Source organism: Eretmochelys imbricata, chromosome 1, assembly GCF_965152235.1.
Source record: "Eretmochelys imbricata isolate rEreImb1 chromosome 1, rEreImb1.hap1, whole genome shotgun sequence".
Classification (NCBI taxonomy): Eukaryota; Metazoa; Chordata; order Testudines; family Cheloniidae; genus Eretmochelys; species Eretmochelys imbricata.
In genome coordinates this window covers 306,352,921-306,375,064 of record NC_135572.1, presented here as the reverse complement: position 1 = coordinate 306,375,064, position 22,144 = coordinate 306,352,921, and the positions used below count along the sequence as shown (strand labels likewise).

Here is a 22,144-nt window from a genome sequence, read left to right as displayed (position 1 = left end):
AGAGTATGTCTCCTGCAGTTGGTACCCTGCCTGAAGAGGGTGACAGCTAAATAAGATCTTTTATTCCTTACACTCAATTTAGGACGCAGCCGTGGTTTGTCCTGTTCCCTCAAGTGTTGATGCACTGCCTCTTGACCGCCTTGCTCTTTCTCCATATCATCCACATAGGTCTAGGTGGTTTACTAACAATCTGTGACAAATATATTGTGAGGGGAGGAGGCAGGTATGTCTTTGATGGAGAACTGGCACAGCATCTGATGGGGTGTAGTCTTGAGTGTCTATGTACTCCTATGACCTACAACCCTCACACTTCTTCTGTCATTTTGTCACTCCAAAACTCTCACCTTCCTTTCTCTTCTTCCCCATACCCCCCTTATTCTTTCACTCTTCCCCATATCTGCGCCTTCTTCAACAACATAATCTTCTCTCTTGCATTCACTGCAGCCCCAGTGCTACAGTGGAGGTAAGAGAGGAGAGTATGTTGTTGAAGGCGGCGCAGATGTAGAATATTATTTCTAAAAGACTCTTTATCTTTTAAATAATCACCCATCTAACTTGCTGTTTTTTAGTACTAAGGACAATATTTACCCTATTGCTCATTAAAAAGCCTTCGTACAGTAATAGAAACTGAAGAACAACAATGAGGATAGAAGATGTAGATGGGGACAGGGGATGGAAAGCTAAAAGCTATGTGGCTGAATCCTAAAATGGCAAGAGTATGGTCCACTTTAGGTTACAGGTGAGATTACATCTTAAAAGCCTTAGGAAATTGCCCATAGGGAAGAATGTGGATGCTTGGTTATTAATCGGTATCTTCCATAGAAATATCCCACACTACCCTTGGATCCATGGTCCACACCAGATACTATTTTATTTACAAGTGTTTGGTTTTGACCAGTGTAGTATTAAAAGGTGCTAGAGGATGCAGTTAAAGGCAGATGGGTGATACCTGCAGCTGCAAATCTGAGAAGGTTTGAAAGTAAGATATCAGAGAGGGCCTTCTGGGCCATCAAAAAGTATTCTGTGTGGTTAGGAAAAAGAAATCTAGCATGTGGAAGTCAGACTGAAATAAGAGAAATCACAGGGAAAATATAGGGTGTGGAGGAATAATTAGTTGTGGGGCGGGGAAGGTTGGAGCTTGGTGAGGGTGATACAGAGCATGTGTTCAAGCAGAGAGCTTGGCATAGTTTTATGTGAGAGTTGAAGAACAAAGTTTTTGAGATATGATATTAATGATCTTAGAAATGTATAATAGCTTATATTTAAATAATCAGGAAAACTAAAACCACTAGTTAATAAAGATGGGATTTTATTAGTATGTTTTAAATTATTTCTCACAGAGTGACTAACTGGAAACCCAGGAAATGATTAATGCCAGGTCGTTCCTTGGAAACGCTGCACATGAGTGAGTGTTGTGAAAGTCTGTTATACAAATCTTAACAATAAGATGTAGCAATCTATCAGTAGAAAATTATGTTTTAAAAGTGTCCTCCAACAACTGGATTGAATTCCGTCTGTATTCACTTGTAGGTAATGAATCTGGATCAGCACTGAAACAGTTTACCACATATAGTAAAGGTAAGTAACTTTTCTTTCTACATTCTCTCACTAGTGTTCAGTAGTAAAATAATTATTCATTGGTATATTTAAATAATCAAGTAAAATGATATGAACGCTTGGGGAGTTAAAATATTTTGACATTGCATTAAGCTTACATTTAAAAAGATGGGTAATATGATATCCTTAAATTCTACTATTGTATGTATCTGACACACAGAGGTGGGTCTTGCTGTTTTTTACCTCCCGGACACTACTTCTGTTTTTAAACCTTATCTAAAGTAAAACTCAACTTTATAAATTTACTTCATTTTTTTAGTTTGAGGTAATATTTTGATATTTACAGCCTTCACTTCTTGTTTGAAGGCAGCGGCAATGGGCACTATTATATGATGTCTGAGAAGCAAGCAGATAGAATGCCACCTTCTTGTACGCTATGTACATAATGTTCCCACACTCACTCCCATAAGGCCTGATCTAAGGCTCTCTGAGTGATTGGAAATTGCTCGTTGTCTCTAATGCTCTTTGGTTTGGGGTTGTAAGGAGTGAGGCACACAGAGTATACTCCTAGGTGACTTCTGTTGGTGGGGGAATGGATTGAAAACCTGGAATGAAGGCATAAGATAGTGCAGAAACAGGTTCTGAAGAACATTTGATGTGCCTTCCCCCTATACAGCTTGATGTTCAGCATAGGGCAATATAATGTATGTGAGATCCTGACTAAAGTAAAGCTCAGAAATAAGACAATTCTATACAGATTTTGGAAATGTTTATCAATATGTTGTTTAAAAAGCATAAAGTAGCATTTCTTGTTATGTGGTAGTAAAGAACCAGAAGAAGCCCAGTCTCGTAGTGTCTGGAATGGACTCATGACTACTCAGCCACCTCTTGCCTAAATGTTATGTATTTTAAACAGCTTTACACTTTTTAAAAGTTTTGTATTTTTCAATTTATAAATCGTTAACATTTTCTGCCAGAGGGAGAGCGAAAAGCGCTTCCATATAAACAAACTGAAAACCATTAGCTCCTAGAAAGCTGTCAGCTATTCCTGAGCCAAAACTATACCCTTTAAAATAATTAAATTCTACATAATCACCCAAGTTTTGCTTAAATAGATTAATAATATTTGACTTAGCTACCTCAACTATATTTAGGCTCTAGTCCTGCCAGGATTTACTCATGTGCTTAACTTTATGCATTGTGAGTAGTTCTATTAAAGTCAATGGGACTACGCTCAATATGCCAAGTTAAGCATATGTATAAATCTTTAAGGCACCAGTCCAGCAGACTGTAAGCTCTTTGCAAATGGGGACAAGATTTTTTGTTATGTTCATATCATGCTTAGCACAAGGGGGTCCTGTTCTTTGAATCAGGCCCCTAGGTACTACCACAATACAAATAAATAATAATTCCTCCTATTTATTACTTTTTCTGTAAAATACCTTCTTAAATTCTCCTTATACATGTTGTCTCTTAACTTAAGCACACCATATATACCTTAGTTCTGGTTTGTCCAATTACTTTAAATAGATCAAGCTTAATTTCATAATAACCCTTAGCTAATTTAAATACTTCTGTACTTGATGGAGTCTTGAAAGAAAACAGTTAACTCAGTCAGCAGTTAACTTTGTCAAACCTCACCTCAAGTTTAAACCCTACCACTCAACCTGTTACAGTAGCCTCATTATTCTGTACTCTTTCAAATTTCATGACATTTTCCCTCCCACCCCCCGTATAAACTTATTCAGTGCCATTGAAACTAGATATGGCATGGGCACTATTTCTGTTCAAACGCATCTTCTATCTTTAGAGGTATTGCATTTTTCATAATCCACCTGTGAGCCCTGGTTTATCACTTGGTCTCTGGAGAGAACTGACTCTCTCCTTTGAATGTCTATGCTTTTTTATGGCTTGGAAAGTTGATTTCTTTGGTAACAAGGACAGAAGGGCAGTTTGTTATGATAGTATTACTTATTTTTTGTTTCACAGTAGCAGCTAGGGCATGAGCCAAGGCTGACTGAAGTCAGTGGCAGCTTTTCCATTGTCTCAGTGGGTTTTTGATTGGGCCCCTATTGATCCTGGTAGGTACTTGAGGCCCTATTGTGCTCCGTGTTGTACAAAAGTAAACTATCTTTGTTATTTTTAATGATAAAATTTAAGAGTTAGGGTCTCATCTTGATAAATGAGTAAATATATAACTTCCAGGAATTCAGTGTTATTTCAGTTAACTTCACTGGGCAACACAGTGAAACCTTTCCAGTACAGATGCAATTTAAGACTCCTAGTTTTAAACACTACAGTATTAGCAATATGACTTATGTCCAGCATGTGCTGTTGTATCAAAATTAATCTAATGAAAGAGAAATACTTTACATTTTGTTGGGGGAAAAGAACTTAATCAGGATCTGCTGGTGTTCAGCACCTCTGAATACGTTGGAACTGGTAAAAACGGTTCAGATCAACATTCAGCTGGGAAGCCATTAGCAGGATATATTCGATTACCTATTCTATATTATGTTAACTTATATAAATATGCAATTGGCCACTATGTAGGCACCATTATTTTGTATTATTAAAGTACTTTAAGAGTTGTGCCCTGGGTGAAGTCATAAACTAAGTACAAAGGCCAGTCTGTTTTCTAAATAGTAGATTGTTGTTGAAAAGTTTGTGCCAGCCAGTACAGAGAGAGCAATCATGAGTAATTCATCTCTCTTGAGAGGAATAAAACAACTGCCTCAGCTCCCGCTGTATTACAATCTTATCCCTGAGTTAGAAAATGAAGAGGTCTACTCTGTTTGACTGAATTGCTGTTGAGAAAAAAATAATTTCTAATATAACTGGGCACAAGCTAGACATAAATATATAGAATTGTTTTTTCTAGATAGGGTCATTACCTGTGCAGTGTCTTGGACATATACGTGCAAGCCATCTCAACAGTTTGGGGGCTTGTGTTTTAGTTTTTTAAGAAAAGTCAGTTGAGGTTTTTTTTGGGAACCAATTTGTTCAATCATCATCAGCACATTACAAGTGGCTATGTCACCCATTTATATGTTTTGATGTTCCAGGTAATGTTCTGTACTATTCGTCTGTCTGGAAAACTTGTGCATTAACTCTCAATAATGTTGATTTCCTCACTGCACCAGGGAGATGTAGGGTTAAGATAACTTGGAATAAGGGAGATCACTTTGCAGCTTAGGTGTATTTGCATCTTTATTTCAAATCACCTTCATTTTGTTTTGGCACTCTGACCTCTTTCTAGACATGAAATAACTTTGGCTCATTTGTAAAAGGTTAAATTTAATTTAGTACCATGTCTTGCAAACAATTTATCAGTTTTTTAGTTTGCATTATATAGTGAAATAGATTAACTGTGGTATCTGTTTACAGTGTTGTGCTGTTACAATGTAGACCTTACCCCTTGGGGTTAAAGTGGGACTGACATGCTAATAAAGGGCTCATCTTGGTGTCACAGATCAATGACAAAACTCCCTGTGACGTCAGTAGGAACAATATGGGGCTGTATGATTAGCTTTGAGAAAGGCACTGAACAGCATTGCTAGCAAACCAGAAATGAATGCAGAAGGATATGCATGCAAGATACCAGATTGCCTAGCCTGTAATGGATTGTGTGCAAAAAGGTTGCTTGCCCATCAGGTATGCAGTCTCATATAATTTTTCAGAAAGAAAGAAATTAAGATAAAGAACATTAAATCTGTGTAGTTTGGGAAATTTATAGTTTAAAAGAATATTTCATAATCAGTTTTACTTGCAAAGAGAAGTTACACTTGTGTATTGTCACTCATCGTTAACTGTGTAAGAAAATAGATGGATCCTCTTAGGAGGTAGATAAGATGAAAGGAACATAAGAATGGTTATAGTGGCTCAAACCAATGGTCCATCTAGCCCAGTATCTTGTCTTCTGACAGTGGCCAGTGCCAGATGCTTCAGAGGGAATAAACAGCACAGGGCAATTTCGAGTGTTGTTCAGTCCTAGCCTGTAGCAGCTGTAGGCTTAGGGGGACAGCCAAAATATGGGGTTGCATCCCTGACCATCTTGGCTAAAAGCCATTGATGGACCTATCCTCCATGAACTTATCTAACGCTTTTTTGAATCTAGTTATACTTTGGCCTTCACACTAACTCCGCAATGAGTTCCACAATCTGACTGTGCATTGTGTGAAGAAGTACTTTCTTGTGTTTTGTTTTAAACCTGCTGTGTGTTAATTTTATTGGGTGACCCCAAGTTCTTGTGTTATGTGAAATGGTAAATAACATTCCCTATGTGCTTTCTCCATACCTTTCATGATTTTATAGTCCTCTGTCATATCCCTTTTAGTCATTTCTTTTCTAAGATAAACAGTTCCAGACTTTTTAAATCTCTCTTCATATGGAAGCTGTTCCATACCCCTAATAATTCTTGTAGCCCTTTTTGTACCTTTCCCAATTCTAATATATCTATTTTGAGATGGGGTAAACAAAACTTCACACAGTATCCAGTGTGTGGGTGTACCATGGATTTATATAGTGGCATTATGCTATTTTCCATCTTATTATCTATCCTTTCCCTAGTGAATCCTAACATTGTTAGATTTTTTTGACTGCTGCTCCACGTTGAATGGATTTTTTCAGTGAACTATTCATGCTGACACCTAGATCTGTTTCTTGAGTAGAAATAATTAATTTAGATCCCATCATTTTGTAGGTATAGCTGGAATTACATTTTCCAATGTGCATTACTTTGCATTTATCAACACTGAATTTCATCTGCCATTTTGTTGCCCAGTCACCCAGTTTAGTGAGATCCCTTTGTAACTCTTCGCAGTCAGCTTTGGACTTATCTATCTTGAGTAATTTTGTATCACTGCCAATTTGCCACCTCACTGGCAAATTATTTATGAACATGTTAAACAGCACAGATCCCTGTAGAGCTCCTTGGGGGACCCCACCATTTACCACTTTGCATTGTGAAAACTGACCATTTATTTCTATCCTTTATTTCCTATCTTTTAACCAATTGCTGATCCATAAGAGCATCTTCCCTCTTATCCCATGACTGTTTACTGTGCTAAAGAGCCTTTGGTGTGGAACCTTCTGAAAGGCTTTCTGAAGGTCCAAGTATAGTATATCCAGTGTATCACCCTTGTCCAATTGCTCTCTCGTCTCTCATGAGTGGTGAGAAGTTTGTCGTAGTTCCATATTATTATCATTCTTTATCTTTCAGTGTTCTGAACTGCACATTCAGAGCCAATCTAAAGAAACTTATCCAAATATTTTGATGGGGCTGTTAAATCTGGGATAATTTCACAGGGACCATGATGTCTGTCCTGTCAAGGTAGACAGAAGGAAGTGATGGGAGTGACTTCTGTGTAAAAGCCATGTAGTAGCCTCACAGATGAGCTGATTGGGTGACTAAGCTGATGGGTGACTAAGTGAAAAAGGGGGTTTGAGACACTTGTTCCACTCATAACTTCTAGCACAGTGGATGTGAGCCTTCACCTTTGCCACAGATAAGGGGGACCTTTCCCCCACCTTGGAACAAGAACATATTTAAATATTGTAAACTATGGCTAACGTGTAGCCTGCTCCCAGTGCAAGAGTTTTCAAGGTAGATGCAGAGTTCAAATAAGTGATGTTTAAGGGATTCTATTTGATCTGACAGGCCCACCAGAAACAAGAGTTTGGACTTCCTGACAGGAATTGCCCCTCAACTGAAATATTGTCATGAGGTGTTTGTACCCCTTAGTTTTCAAATTAATAAGCAGAGACCCATATAACTGAAGATAAAGACAACTGAGCAGTCATTCTTTATATAGGCAGTAAGAGGTACCAGAATCCTCTCTCCTGCAAGAAACTCCAGTCCTGTTGAATTGAGCAATAATAATTTCACTAAGAATGTCATGTTCCAATGCTCGTCTTAGCTGACAATCAGTAGAATGTACTTTCCACCCATCTGTGCCCTAGATGCTAGGGAGCAAATGGGGTCTGTCTTATCCAATCTGTTTTACTTCAGAAATGAAAAACTAAATAATGGGCATATAGCAGCACTATTTCCATTATTTTAGTAAATAGATTGCAAGATTTACATTAAAGAAGCTTATATTTATACTTCTGTGTAAGGTTTCATTACAGGTTTCATTACAGCACTTAAAGACTTGCTCTAAATAGCTATATTCTTACAGCTTCCTTGTTTGGGTGCTGCCTCTCCCCCTTCTTTTTCCGTTTTGCTGGGCACATCCTCCCCTCCTATCTCCTCAGTTGTGTGTTTGATTTCCTTTTTTTGTGTGTGTGTGAGAAGGCCTTATCAGAGACTACTAAAAGAATCTCTACCAGGGCGTCTGCCCAATATTGGGAAGAGATGTGACTCTCCTGTGTAGAAGTGTGTGTGTGTTTGGGTTTTTTTCACTTTAAATGCAATCGAAGTGTTGAATGGAGAAAATACTAGTTTTGCTAAAATTAAAGAAAGCGGTAAAGCTACTGGGACTTTCCTTTGCTCTTCAGAAAATTGCCACAGATTTTGGAACTGTTACCTGGACAGATACCACAAAGAAACTTGGTTCAGTATCTGCTGGCAATGCCCCTACATATACATCCCAAAATGCCATTGGCCTTCTTGGCAACAAGGGCACACTGTTGACTCATATCCAGCTTCTCATTCACTGTAACCCTTAGGTCCTTTTCTTCTGTTAATGAAGTCTTTAGTCCCTAATCTATAGTGAACTACCAAGTACGTTTCTAATTTTTTTTAATAGCCCCATTAATCTTCATAGTTAAGTTAGGATACGAGTCTTGAAAAGTGAACAGATACTGTCAGGGACCACTGGTCTTGAACTCATGCCTATGGGATTGCTGAACAGGAACCTTACTTGTTGTGCCTCATCCAGATAAGGAAATTGCAGTTGGTACTCTGAAAACAGAGGATACATCCACTGCCTAAGCAGGATCAGCTGAATGGCAGCTAACTGCTGATTGGTAACGGCCTAACATTGGTAACGGCCTTCCTGTTCCTTGTACGCTCCTTTTCTGAGTAACTAGTCACTAGGCCTGTTGCTGACCAGACCTCTAAGACCAAGTTCCTCCTTGCCAGGTTCCCACTCCTTGTTCTTGTTACCTTGCTTTCGTCCTTGTTCTTGTTTCCTTGTCCTGACCCCAGTTATTGACTCCAGCTTTGACTCCTGGTATGACTCCTGGCTCTGACTCCAGTTTGGAAAATTGCAACAGTGACATAGGAGCAACAAGAGGGAATACAGTGAGGGAATCTGCTCAATATCTTAGCTATCTATATGCAAATGCAAAGAGTAGGGAAAAACAGGGAGACCAAGAAGTATTGGTAACTAAGATAATTTATGACTTAATTGTCATCATAGGAAGTTGGTGGGATAAATCTTATTACTGGAACACTGGTAGAGAAGGGTACAGTTCGTGTAGGAAGGAGAGGTAGGGAAAAAGGGGAGCTGTTGCACTGTACATCAAGCATATATACACACTTGTTCTGAGGTCCAGAAGGAGGGGAAAGTCAGACTAGTTGAAAGTCTCTGAGTTAAGAGGAAAGAGGCAATATCATGGTAGGGGTCCACTGTAGACAACCAAGTCAGGAAGAGGAGGTGAATGAAGCATTTTTAGAACAAATAACAGAAATATCAAAGCACAAGACTAGGTAGTAATGGGGGATTCTAACTGTCTAAATATCTGTTGGAAAAGTAATATGGCCAAACACAAACTGTCCATTTTTTCAGAATGTGGAGGAAGTAACTGGAAGGCAGCCATTTTGGACTTGAATTGGATGCAAATCTTGAGCGAGGCAACTTGGATAAAAGTGATCATAAAATGAAAGATTTCATGATCCTAAGGAGAGGAAGGCATAAGAACAATAGAATAAGGACAATGGTCTTCAAAAAAAGTATTTAGCAAACTCAGAGATGTGATAGGCAAGTTCCCATGGGAAAAAAAATGAAGGGGAAAAGATGTTCAAGAGAGCTGGTGGTTTCTAAAGGAAACAGTGTTAAAGGCACAACAGCAAACTATCCCAAAATGAAGGAAAGATAGGAAGAATAGTAAGAAGCCAATGTGACTGCCTCAGGAGCTCTTTAAAGTTCTGAAAATCAAGAAGTGGAAACATGGGCAAATTATTAAGGATGAGTACAAATGAATAGTGCAAGCAAGTCTTGAAAAAATGAGAGAGGCTAAAACACAAAATGAGTTAAACCTAGCAAGGGATATAAAAGGCAATAAGCAGAGGTATTATAAACCTATTAGGAGCAAGAGAAAGACAAGGAAACTGTAGGTCCAATACTAGGCTAATGGATGAAATCAAGAAGGTTGAGGTGTTTCATCCTTTTTTTGCTTTGGTCTTCACTAAAAAAAGTTAATTGTGACCGGATTCTTAAAACCATTATGAAATACTAATATTAACAATAAACAAAAAGGGAGAATGAACACAAACCAGGATGGTGAAAGAACAGGTTAAAATATTTAGATATATTTGATGTATTCAAGTTAGCAGGGTTTGACTAAATGCACACTAAGGTATATAAAAAACTAGCTAATGCAATCTTGGTCCCATTAGCTATTATCTTCAGGAACATGGAGAATGGGTGAAGTACCAGATGACTGGAGAAGGGCAAAGATAGGTACTTGTCTTTAACAAGGGGAACAAAAAGGACCCAGGGAGTTCTAGACCAGTCTGTCTAGCTTCGATACCTGGAAAGATACTGGAACAATTAAATAATCATTTTGTGAACATCTAGAGGATAATAAGGTGGTAAGTAGTAGACAACATGGATTTGTGAAGAACTAATCATGCTGAAACAACCTAATTTCCTTTTGGCCTAATCACAGACATTCTCATAAGTAAACTAGGGAAATCTGATCTAGATGGAATTACTATAAAATGGGTGCATAACTGGTTTAAAGACTGTACTCAGAGTAGTTATCTACAGTTTGCTTTCAAACATATCTAATGGTGTCCTCTAAGGGTTTGCCCTGGACTGGTACTATTCATTATTTTTTCTAATGACTTTAATAAAGAACTGGAGAGTAAGATTATAAAATTTGTAGAAAACACCAAGCTGGGAGGGGTTGCAAGTACTTTGGAAGACAGGATTAGAATTCAAAACAACCTTCACAAATGGGATAATTGGTCTGAAATCAACAAGATGAAATTCAATAAAGATGGTAAAGTAGTACACTTAGGAAGGACAAATTAAATGCACAAATACAAAATGGGGAATAAAGTAGTACTGCAAAAACGGAACTTGGGGTTATAGAGGATCATACATTGAATATGCCCAACAACGTGATGCAGTTGTGAAAAGGAATATGTCATTCTGGGGTATATTAGCAGCAGTGTCTTATGTAAGACAGATGAGGTAATTGTCCTGTTCCACTTGGCACTGGTGAGGCCTCAGCTGGAGTACTGTGTCCAGAAGGCTGAAGGGGTACCTAATAAGTCTTCAAGTATTTTAAGGGCTATTATAAAAAGGATAGTGATCAGTTGGTCTCTGTGTCCAGGACAAGAACTAATGGCTTAATCTAGAGCAAGGGAGATTTAGGTTATATATTAGGAAAACCTTTCTTACTGTAACTTATAGTTAAGTACTGGAATAGGTTACCAACAGTGGATGTGGAATCCCCATCTTTGGAGGTTTTCAAAAACAGGTTAGATAAATACTTGTCAGGGATGGTTTAGCTTTACTTAATCTTGGACTAGATGACCCCTTGTGGTCCCTTCCAGCCCTACATTTCTATGTTCGCTGAATCCTTTTCAGAGTTACTACTTTCCAGGATACAGTCTCTCACTGTGTAAGTGAGATTGGGTTGTTTCATGATGATTCTTCAAGACAGCACTAATCCAGTGCTAAGCTTGTATTTTTTTAAAATACCTCTACCCTGATAATTGAGATGAGAACCTTCAAAACTTAAGTTTGTGAACCAAACTTAACTTGATTCAGTAATGTCTTCCTGACTCGGCAGACAGCCTGAAATAACTCTGAGAGAACTGTACTGTGTTGCTGTACGTTAATTGATTCACTGCTCACATACACAAAAATAAATAAATAATCCTATTTATACACCTGTACTGTCTACTATGAGTGGGATCTGTTGTGGTGTTACGGAGTCAGGGATGTTTTATATTTTTAAGAATAACCCTTGGCTCAAAGATTGTCCTCGACTTCCTCTAAAATACCTTGTTTAAATATAGAATATAGTGGATACCATTATACTACTTAGAAGTGCCTTACCAAGTAATTAACATTACCATGATATTCCATTTACTAAGAATAGAATACCACAAGTACCATGATATTGTACAATTTGGACTACTTGTAAAAGCAAATGTTAAAAAGATTCTAATAGTGACTCTAAAATGCAGTTCAGGAAAAGCCACAAATGATATGCTGAGGAAGCCTAGAAAATCTAATTTTACTTCCAATAGATACCAGCATCTTTATGTATTTACTGAATCAGTTGGTGGCTCTGCAGATGTGGAGTCCATTGAGGGTAACAAAACTCATAGGGGGTGATCATATTTTTTATGGGATGGATCCCATACGTACTGTGGAATGAAATGACTGTGTAATCGAAAGATGCTTTACAAATCAGGGAAAATGGGACAATGAGTACGTGTGTAATATGTTAAATTCTTAAATATGCCTAATCAATAATTATAGATTGAGTTGCTGGTATGCTTTTAATTCCGTTGAAGAAATTACACTTAATAAAAGTCAAGTAGTCTTTTAAGGATTTTAATTATGCACACTGCTCAGTATTTTCTCGAAGATATGAAAAATAATCTGCAAAGATTGAAGTGAAAAGTAAAAAAGTTAAGTAGTATGAGAATCTTTCATTTGCCATATATATACATGACACTATATTTTCTGCTTATTTTTATTATATATTTATGTAACTTTTTTTCATTTTAAACTCACCATTTACATAAGCAGCTAATCAGGGGGCTCAGAATTTTTTTTTATTTTGTTTTACTCCAGAATTATATATAAATTTTAAAAAAATTCTTGTGTACTATGTATACTTATTTTTTGTTTCTCTCTCCATCTGTATGTATGTGTACCAACATACAGACTGTATATATATTTAATATATAAGCATAAACCCAGTGAAATGCTCAAGACTGTTACAATAGTTTATTTCAGATTCCATCAGCTTTCAGTTTTGGTAAGTCAGTAACTTCAACTGGAATTTTTCTAAATATAGTCATGTAAAAGTTTCTGCAATTTTTGTATATAGTTATCAGTAATTATTATGTAAGTAATGGTATATTGAAGTCATCTAATCAAAAGATGTGATTAGAAACTATCTTTTCACTGAAGAAACACACATGATCACTGCCAGTGGCCTGCAGGGACCCCTGCTTTTAAGGACTAGAGAGAACTTAATTTTAATGCTACATGTTTAGTTACAGATCTCTGTTGGAAACAAGCTACTAAATGTGTGCAATTGTGCATGACATTAATAAATGCAAATTAATGCACATTGGAAAACATAATCCTAACTATACCTACAAAATGATGGGATCTAAATTAGCTGTTACCACTCAGGAAACAAGATCTTGGAGTCAGCATGGATAGTTCTCTGAAAACGTCTGCTCAATGTGTAGCAGCAGTCAAAAAGAAGCTAACAACATTAGGAGCCATTAGGAAAGGGATAGAAAATAAAACCGAAAATATCATCATGACACTATATAAATCCATGGTATGCCCAAACCTCGTACACTGTGTGCAGTTGTGATCACCCTGTCTCAGAAAAGATGTGTTAGAATTGGAAAAGGTTCAGAGAAGGGCCACAGAAGTATGAGAGGTATGGAACAGGGTCCATATGAGGAGAGATTAAAAAAAGACTGGGACTCTTCATCTGAGAGAAGAGACCACAAAGGGGGGTTATGAGAGAGGTCAGGGATGCACCCCTAAATCTCTGACTGCCAGGAGCTGGGATGGCACCTCGGGGGATGGATCACTCGATAATTGCCTGGCTCTGTTCATTCCCTCTGAAGCTTTTGATGCGTACTGCATCAAATATGAACAGAACTCAGACCACACACACAACTACCTCTTCTCTTTTTTCTCTCCTCCATCTCTCTCTCTTTCCTGGAGATGGGGTGAAATCCTGACCCTACTGAAGTAGAGTGGGAGTTTTTCTGTTGACTTCAGTGAAGCCAGGTTTTCACCCATGGTCTTTCTCCTCTGTGCAGCAAATGGATCTCTCTTCCCTTGCGTCTCCATTTCTAGTGGAAGCTCTTTCTCTATATCGGTGCCTTCAGTATGTTTGTGTACTCCAGCTTGTGTGTCCTTTCCAGTACTGCAGACACAGTCTACTTGAGCCCAAGTAAAAATGTCCAAAGTAGCACCCTAGCTCTTCTGATTAGTCTAGTATCCCTTCCAGCACCTCGCTTTCTACTCCCAGGTGCTTTCTCCCCCATAGATATCTTGTTGGGTCCTGCCCTAGTGAGCATCAGCTCCACCCATAAAAATCACTGAAATGGGGAGCTCATGGTGCTAGACTCCGTACTGGCCCTCTCTCAGCCCTACTATAAAATCACTCTCAGACACTCAGAGAGGGGAAGTAGGGCAGCCAGCAGCGGTGAAATGATTGCTCATCTCTGCACGTCTTGCCCTCTGGTGAGAGGCAAAAATTGCAGTTTTTGTAACTTTTTAAATGTGTTCCATTCTATATCCCCTTGCAGAGATTGAGCATGAGACAGCTATCTAAATTGAAAATATTTAATTACTGTAGCCATAAGGCACAGTCTGATTCTGTGCTGTGCACGTGGAAATAATGTGGACTATGAAATAATAATGGGAATTCTGGAAAAGGAATAAATGCATACTGGGAGCCATGTTCTGGACACACATTGACTCCATGTCAATACACAATGGATTTTAAAAATGTTTCACAACACATGATGTTAAGACATTGAAGGATTGTATGTTTGTGCATATATATTGTACTAGGTATATGCCACAACTAAAGTTCGCATTTGATGGACAAGGTAATATGACAATTTTCCCATGGATAACCCTTTATATACCAGTGTGGTTGAATGTTCTGTCATTTAAAAAACTGAAATAAAGGGTTGTTCCTAATATACTGTCATAGGGCATGCCTGCCCTGTAGCATTCCCTGTTGGCTAGGTATGGTTCTGCAGGCACTCCTGCCTCAATTTCTCCTCTCCCAGATTTTCTGTGTCTGCTGAGAATTCATGTGGCTCAGACCTCCATCTGGGTCACTCTCCGTTTAATCCCCCTCTGATCACACAAATAAACAAAAGTTATTGCCACCCAGCTTGGGCTTCAGCCCCCCCTCAAGCTCAGTTCACAGTCCCTTTTTGGCTACCTTTGAGTTTCTCTGGGATAGAACCTGACTTCCTAGCTGCTTCCCTTCCAGACTCTACTTCAGGGCCTTCCACAGGAATTTAACTTGCACCTTGTGGCTCCTCCTCCAAATTGAGTTTTCTCAATCCTTTGAGATCCAGGTGTTTCAGGCTGACACATGACATATGACAGTCTGTCCAGCCCCCTGAGTTGAGGAGGCAATCAAAATATGGCTTATAATGGAATTCAGCACACCACGCTAATTATGGAGCTGTATCCAGTGCTTCCATTTTGTGTGAGCATCTGTGTGTAGTATTATGATTAAACAACACTAAATTAAACGATTAAACAACACTTTTTGATTTATCAGCACTAAATTGCATTTCATCTATCTGTGGATGGCATGTCAAGTAAGAGTAAAACCACCATCCAAATATTTTTTTAAAAAATGGGGTGGAAATCTCAATAATATAGTTTCTAATGTCTAAGGACTCAATCCTGTGAGGAGGCAACCACTCTGCCTGTGAACCAGCAAAGCACACGCAACTTCAAGCATGCAAGTAATCCCATTGACTTCAGCAGGACTATACTCAAATGCTTAAAGTAAAGCATGTACTTAAGTATTTTGCTAGACTAGGATGTAAGATTCTGGACTGAGTACAGAATTGAGCTCCATAAGCTTGCAGTCACTATACTATCAACAGCTAATTAATTACCATGAAATGAATTTTGAGACATTGTACCTTAAGTGTGAAAGGCAATCTATACAACCATCAATTATTCTTCTCCTCTATTTCGCAGTAGTGGAAAAATGTATTTTACAGTTTGTACTAAACAGTTTTGACAGTTAGGGGATGTCTGTCAACTTATGAATTCCATTTTCGTTCTGTGAACACCATGTTTTATTTCAGTCTCCACCTCTGTTTTGAATGTAACCTTTAGTGTGACTTTCAGCATGCATTTTGTAGCAGGAACTTGACTGTCAGGCCTGGTATGCACTAGGAAATTAGGTCGATATAACTGCTGTATATGGCTCAGGGGTGAGAAAAATCCACACCCCTGAGCGACACAGTTAAACGGACCTAGCTTCTTCCTTCCCCCCAATGTAGACAGCTCTAGGTTAGCTACTGCCTCTCAGGGAGGTGGAGTACCTATGCCAACAGGAGAACCCCTCTTGTCAGTTTAGGTAGTATCTTCACTGACGCGATGCAGTTGTAGTGGTTTATGTGTAGACATACCCTTAGTGGAGAGACAATGTCTGGGAAATTGTGACAGAGCAATCAAGGGCTATCAACATTGAATGGCCCTACCCTGGTGAAACAATGGATTGGCTGCCAGTAGGGCCATTGACTTTGAACAACTCTACCCAGAAGTTGACTGGGGGTGCGTATAGTTTGTAGCTTGGAAATTCCCCAGTGGAAGCTCAGGGTCAAGAAAGGCTTCCAAAGCAGTTTCAAAAGAACAATGCTCTCTAAACAAAGGAGACAATTCCTGTGACATAAAGAAGACCATGCCACAGAGGAGGGAAAGTTGTCTGTCCTAAGGACCTGGACTGAACTCAGGATTCACGGAGGTGAATCAAACCGGGTCAGACTCCTCAGCAGTTTCCAAATTGTATTCAGCAGTTTGTTTTCTGAAGATCTATAACTTTCTTGTGCTTTTTAAGTGTATTTGTAGCTAGGAAATTCTTTTGTGAAGCCTGTGTTTCATTTCTTTACTGCCTTCTTGGCTCTCAAGGGTATAAATAGAAAAATAAAAAACATGTTGATGCGCAGATACATATCTAAGTTACTTGGGGGCTCAGGAGACTGTTTCCAGGATCTAGGTGGCCAGACTGTAGGGTCTCACTGTCTAAGTAGGGTAGGGAGTGGGTCTAAGACACAGAGCTGAGAACTAGGGCTGGCTGTAAAGCAAGAATTTCATTTTGTGAAACCATTAAGAGGCTTTTTTAATTGGTTTCCATTCTAACGTGGAACAAAACCAAGACCTTTCAAAAAAGTATGTGGAAAAACCAGAGACAGAGACCCACTTCAGAATAGCCAATAGCCTGTTCATAGAATCATAGAAGATTAGGGTTGGAAGAGACCTCAGGAGGTCATCGAGTCCAACCCCCTGCTCAAAGCTGGACCAACCCCAACAGGATCAGGAGTAACCCCTATTGGTAGGTTACTCACTTGGATTGTGGGAGATGCAGGTTCAAGACCTTGCACTGTTTGATTCAGAACAAGCCTCAAATCACATCTCCCACACCCTAGCTGAGTGCCCTAATTAGTGGGCTATTAGCTAAATGGGGTGGATCTCTCTTGTTCTGACCAGAAGGGCCATCCTAGACCTGAGAATCCTTCGAACTAAAGCTTTGTTGAAACAGGTAAATCTCCATGAAAAGTTTGTTTTTGATTAATCTGCATTCTAAGACGAAAAACCATTTTGTTGAAAAGTTCCCCGTCATCTCTACTAGGACCAGTGATCAGTCATTACCCAGAATCATGGGACTTAGAAACATGTGGGATTCTTCAGTTGGATCTAACCACCAGCAGAACTATATCCATCTAGAGGGGAGGAAGGGAGCCAGTTGTGACTGTAGTTATTAAAAAGGTTTAAATTGAAGGCTCCCAGTCCTTCATTGAAACCTATGCAGGTACACTGTCCCACTGAAGTCAGTTAATTTCAGGATAGGGGCCCTAGAGAGGAAAAATGGATACTTTGAAAGGTTGCTTTCAGTTTTTACTTTTGTTGTTGGTTTTTTGTACTAGGCAGAAAATTGGAAAGGTAATGTGACTAGATGAAACAAGCTGCTATAATTTACACAGAAGCCCATGATCCAAGCATCACTTAAACTGCTTTTGAAAGTTTGAATTCAGTGTGGCCATTTTGTATTATTTTTCCTGAGAAAATTTTCAAACAGTCTAATTACTAAATTAAACCTAAATAATACACCCTATACAGTATATGTGAAATATGACTCTGAGAAGAATGAGGAGAAAATTAGGAGGCTTTATATAGTATTTGTAATATTCCAGCTCACACTTAGTCTTAAGACTTGTTAACTAAGAACCATTTGCAGAACCAGATTCTGTTCTTTGCTGTGCCTTTGACCTGTAGCCTTTAGAATCTTTGTATTATTGATTATTAAATGCAAGCCAAGAAAAACACCTCTTGGCTTTAAGATTTTCAAGTTGTGCTTTAAGGTCTGTCAGTTAGAGAATTCATCTTTTTACCTGTTTCTGAGCAAATTTGCTCTGGCACTCATGAAACACAGTAAACATGGAACCCCATAAGGCTGCTTTTTTCAGAATAAATTTTTTACAATAGAACAACATTTAGAGTCTATATATCTAGCTACTGGCTTTATCATAAGACATCCACTAACTTCTTATGTATATTTTCTTTGTTTTCATCAATATTTTCCTTTGTCTTATAACAAAAGAACTTATGTGTTATACTGTAATTACTAAAAACAAAAAAGATCAAAATTAAATCAACAGTTCTGTCTTTTACAAAAAGCTCGCCAGGCTCAGTACATCCAGCTAACCAGAACACACAACAGTCTTTAAAAAAAAAAAAAAAAAAAATTGCCTGCAACAGCCTGAGTGAACTAAAAAGCTTTTCAGCATGATTTAAAGTTTGCCAAATTCAGGTTCTGTTGGATGGTCAGGGAAGCAAGTCCCAAAAACGGTGGCTTTGTGACAGATTTTTGTTACCAATTTGCCTGAGGCGTTAGGTGATTAGGCTGAGGCCACAGGATTGTTTGGAGGGGTGGGGGAGAGATGACGGAGCACATTAATCAACTGAGTTTTAAAGAGATGTGATTTGCAATGGGGTATGGACCCACCCACTTGGCGTTTAGAGTGTGGGCTGCCTTTTCCAGCTTTTGCAACATTAACTTGTTTTTAATTTGCCATTTTTTGATGTTTTTATTGACTATCACTTGGCCTTTTTTTTTTTTTTATTTAAAGTGGAGTCTATGGCTTTGCAGGTTTTACATAGTTTTTACCTTAACTGGGCAAAGCTGAGTTTTTTTTTATTGTGGCAAATAGTAAATGTGATTATTGGTAAACACAATACTTACATTACATTTATATTTGTTTTAGGGGGTTGCTAACACTTTTATTTTTTAAAACACTTTTTTTTAGGAATTAATATAAACACATTGCCCATTATACAGTACTTTGGTTTTATTATTTAATTTATTTTATATACAGGATTTTAGTGAAATGTTTTTACTACAGGGCTTTGGAGCAACGGGCAAGGACAAGCACACCCACTTTTGAGGGGTTTACTTGGTACAACCTTTGGTGTTCAATAGCTTCCTCCCTCCCCAGCCCACTGGTTCGAGCCAGAAAGATTTTATGTGCCGTATGAGGAGTGGGCTAACTTTTCATGTCGTTGCCTCCAGAGCTTGTTGGTGTGCATTTTTAACAAAAAAAATAAATAAATAAATTAAAAGGTCTGGCCTTACTATGCCAGAAACATACTGCATCCATTTGTATTAATAAGTATTGAACAGTGATATATATATTTTTTGCTTTAGCAAGCATATTAAAACCTTAGTGTTTCCTGATATTACCCAAAACATTTTATGTTTTAAGGTGAACAAAGCAAGTATCTGCATTTCAGTACATCCCATATAGCAGTATTTTTTTATTTTATTTTTATTTGTTTTTGTATTAGGCTGTTTTGTAGCTGGGACAGAGCTTCATTTATTTTTAATTATTTTTACGTCTACAGTATTTATTATTTTTGCTTTAAAACCAATTTTTTTTAATATGGTGTCTGCTACCTGAGGAAGTTTTTCTGCAGCATTTGGTACACAACAGTGCTAGCAACAAGACAAAGAACACAAGACAAAACATGTCACAATAAAAATTGTGTTTTGTGTTCTAATAGATTTATGGTATTTTGGGTTGCTTTTTACCTGGTATTAGCTTTTTTTGATTTTTTGAAAGACAAAAAGAACATATTTTTACCCGTTTGGGGGTGGCAGATTATTGCTTACAATATATATATTTATATATACCCTTGCTGATTGCAGGCAAAACAGAGGAATTACCCCCATATTTTTCTGTGTTTGTTTTATAGGCAGGTTAGGTTTTAATGGCTTTTACCTTTATTAGTTAGGTAATTTGCATTAACACAGGCGCTTTTGGGATTGCTTTTGGATTCAAAGCGATTAGCAGCTCAGAGATTCTGTCTTAAAAGGGACACAGTCAACTTTTACTAGAGTTTTGATTACTTTTTATTTTCAACTTTTGCTTTTAAAACATACAAAAATTTGAAAAAGAAAACACAAGCTATTGTGGCTCCCTTTGGAGCCCTAATAGGATTTTAATTAAGTAGCAAGGTATATTTGCATTTTTTTTACCCTTTCTACAATAAACACTGCTCTGTTTTTATATAGCTGTATATAAATTACATTTTTAAATACATTTGGGGCAGTTAAGTTTCAGTAGAACTCCCTTATATTTTAGCAAATTTGAGTAAATTGTTTATCATTAAATGATTTTAGTTAGGTTTTTTTACTTGGATTATTTACAGACATTACTTTGGAAAAGGGCCCTCCCTCCCCCTTTCCCCCACGAATGGCTGCAAAGAAAGCAAGAATTTTTTAACACTTTTTTTAAACACTTTTACAATGTTTAACTGCTTAATTCCCTCCAATCTTTGCAGAGTTAACTTTTTACTTTTTTTTTTAAATTACTTGTTTATTTTTTAAAATGACACCTTTATTAACTTAGATTTTATTATTTTAAGTACTGTTTTAGGGATTTGAATTTCCCATGCCTGTACTTACTGCTTTCTTTACTTCTGCTTTACTTTTTACGGCTTTTAACCTGTTTTCCAATTTCTTTATCTGCTGTCTCCCTGCTTGTCTGGGCCCGATCCTTTTTTTTGTTTTTGCTGCACTGTCCCTTTCCATGAGCACAGGCTTTGTTCCACTACCAATTTAGCGAGGAAGGTGGGCTCCTTAATTAGCCCCCACCACGCATGATCCCTTTCCTTTTCATAATCACCCCATGGGGTGCTTTCCTAGTAGTTGCGGGTGTCGTACATACACCATTCTCCCACTTCACCCACTGGACTTCTCCTCGGTCTTAATGAGGGCCGCTATAGGGGTGCAACAAGGTTCCGCCCAAAATTGAGGGAGAGATCAAAGCCCTCACAAGGGTCACCTGAGTCATCCCCTGTGAGGCTTGCTTCCTGAACCGAACGCACGGTTAACTGACGTTTTAACTGCTTAATATTTTTTTTTATGGTGGGCACATTACCATTGTGGCGTTGCTGAGCACGAATGGTCAAATCCTTGACAAGCCCCTGAAGGACCAGTACTTGCTTAGCCAGTGCTTCCAGGTGGGTGATTCCGCTTTTTCCACCTGGAAGTCCTGTGTCAAGGCTTGCAACTTGTCTTGGGCATAGGTTTGTGTTGCAGCCTGGTTAGTAATCTGCGCTTTCAGTTGCTCCATTTCCACCAGCTGTCGGGTACACACCTCTTCCCTTTCTCCCAACTCCTCTTTCTGTCCCGACAACATTTGATACTACATGGTTGCTGCAGTCCAAATCAATTCCACAGCTGCCCCTAGGTTCTTACCCTTCTGCTTTTTATACTCTGCATATAGGTTTAACAAATTCTGCCAAATCTGCACTCTTCTCTGAAGCTCTGCCATGAAAACCCAGGGATTGTAACCTACCTTGGTGAGAGCCTTCTCCAGCAGGGAGAGGTAGACGGGAGTTCTGTCCTATGCGCACGGGTCATGCAGGGTCCATTGTGATCTCTGAATTACTTCAGCTTTTAGGAGGGTTTTAAGTCCTGGGGTTTTTTGGGGGTGTTTCATTTTGCAGCCTCTGTTCCTGGTGCTTTTCGTGCCAGTCCAAACCAGCTTTTTGTGGTCTTTTTTTCTTTTTTAAAACACAACGGCTTTAGGGATGCGAAGCTCTCCCCCCCACCCCCTTGTTGTTTTGCCCATGTTTTTTATTTTTGCAGTCCTGGTTTTCTTATGGCTGGCTGTGGCTGGGTGGGAGATAAACTTTTGTGTTTAGCGCCGTGATCTTGGACTGGGGCCAGCGTCTTATCTTTGCAGCTAGCAAGCTCAGTCCAGTGTTGAGTTAACCCGTTCTCTGCTCTCTTTCTCCTTCCCCCTTTGGACTCTTGCAGTCTGCAAAAGGATTTTCCACTCCCCACTCACACCTTTGACCCTCCCCAAAATGCGTTGCGATGCTTGCAACAGTGTTAGCAACATGCAATGCTGATCTGCCTTCCCCAGGGG

At 38.6% G+C, this 22,144-nt stretch overlaps 1 long non-coding RNA gene across 2 annotated transcripts in view; it reads right to left on the bottom strand.

The window, feature by feature from the left end:
* The window catches only part of LOC144259525 (uncharacterized), a 46,007-nt gene extending 24,139 nt beyond the window's left edge, over window positions 1-21,868 (bottom strand). For both annotated transcript variants that reach the window (XR_013344851.1, XR_013344852.1), the window contains exon 1: window positions 21,569-21,868. This is a non-coding gene — a long non-coding RNA (uncharacterized LOC144259525). The remainder of the gene's footprint in view (window positions 1-21,568) is intronic.
* Between the last annotated feature and the right edge of the window lie 276 nt (window positions 21,869-22,144).